The sequence below is a fragment of the Sus scrofa genome, chromosome 7 (genome assembly GCF_054392235.1).
Source record: "Sus scrofa isolate SSC_HxYL_T2T_F1_AM1 chromosome 7, Sscrofa_HxYL_maternal_Yorkshire_Landrace_v2.0, whole genome shotgun sequence".
Classification (NCBI taxonomy): Eukaryota; Metazoa; Chordata; class Mammalia; order Artiodactyla; family Suidae; genus Sus; species Sus scrofa.
The window spans coordinates 21860514-21862000 of NC_139389.1; positions in this window are offsets into that span (position 1 = coordinate 21860514).

Here is a 1487-nt window from a genome sequence, read left to right on the forward strand (position 1 = left end):
CGAGCCACATCTGCAACCTACACCACAGCTCACGGCAACACCGGATCCTTAACCCACTGAGCAAGGCCAGGGATGGAACCTGCAACCTCATGGTTCCTAGTCGAATTTGTTAACCACTGAGCCATGACAGGAACTCTGATATTTTGGATATTATAAAAATCTAAGAACTTCCATCTACCTTTTGTTAATTTTATTTATTTTATTTATTTTTTTGTCTTTTTATGGCCGCACCCACAGCATATGGAAGTTCCCAGGCTAGGGGTCAAATTGGAGCTGTAGCTGCTGGCCTACGCCACAGCCACAGCAACGCCAGATCCGACCCACATCGGTGACCTACACCGCAGCTTGTGGCAACACCAGATCCTTAACCCACTGAGCAAGGTCAGGGATTGAACCCACATACTCATGGATATTAGTCGGGTTTGTCACCACGGAGCCACGACTGGAAGTCCTACCTTGGGTTAATTTTACATAGGTACCTTTCTGGGAGCAATCCTGAAGCATTAGTTATACTAAAGCAAACACATTGCCACCTCTAAGCTTATTTCATTACCAGTTTTATCCAGTGACTTAGTATTTGCATAAACACGGTCACACACTGACTCAAGTGTCATTAGAAGACAAATAGTTCAGTTCTATCATGGTCAAATTGTTAGACATACAGTAAATTTGTAATTCTTCCAAGACATTTGAAATCTGAGTCGGGTTTGGGTGTGGGTGTAGACCCATTGATGTGTGAAAGAAATTGGTACAAACTTGGCATAAAATAAATGTTAATAAAAGCTGAATAAGGGAAAAGTAAAGGTCAAATCAAAGACACGTAGTGGTAGAGAGGCCACTGGGAAGTAGTCTTCCATCACTGACATAAACATCCTCCTTGACCCATAATTCAGTTGCAAGGAAAGCAAACAACCAAAAAATATAAACTATAAAAGCAAGCATAACAGAAATGTAGTACTTCATATGTAGGCATTAATTAAACTCATATAGCTTTACACTCGGTCACCTAACAGCTCTACGCAAGAGTACTAGTTCACAAACCCTGCAAAAACGATTTTTCATTAGTAAATTTTTTCCACATTTAATGCTTGTAAAATAAAACATCCAAGTGTCTGGACCTGGACTGATCTGCTACTTACAGTTAACAACATCAATATAACTGGTATTCCTGAGTGTTTGATATGTCCTAAAACATTTACATGCATAATCTCAACTATTTCCAAAATTTTTCAAAATGTATTAGTTTCCCTTTCACAAATGAACAAGTACATTAACATGATTAAATAGCTTACCAAAAGATTATTAAACTCCTAACTATTTGAACACAAATCAGGTCTCTTTGATATCAAAATTCACTCTTTTCACCATCATAACACCTATCATCAATCAAACGAATATATTAAAACTGAGAGACAGTTCATGTGACATAAAGAACGTGCTATTTCATAATATTTTATACTTCCTTTGATTTGTTGTTAAGTAGTACT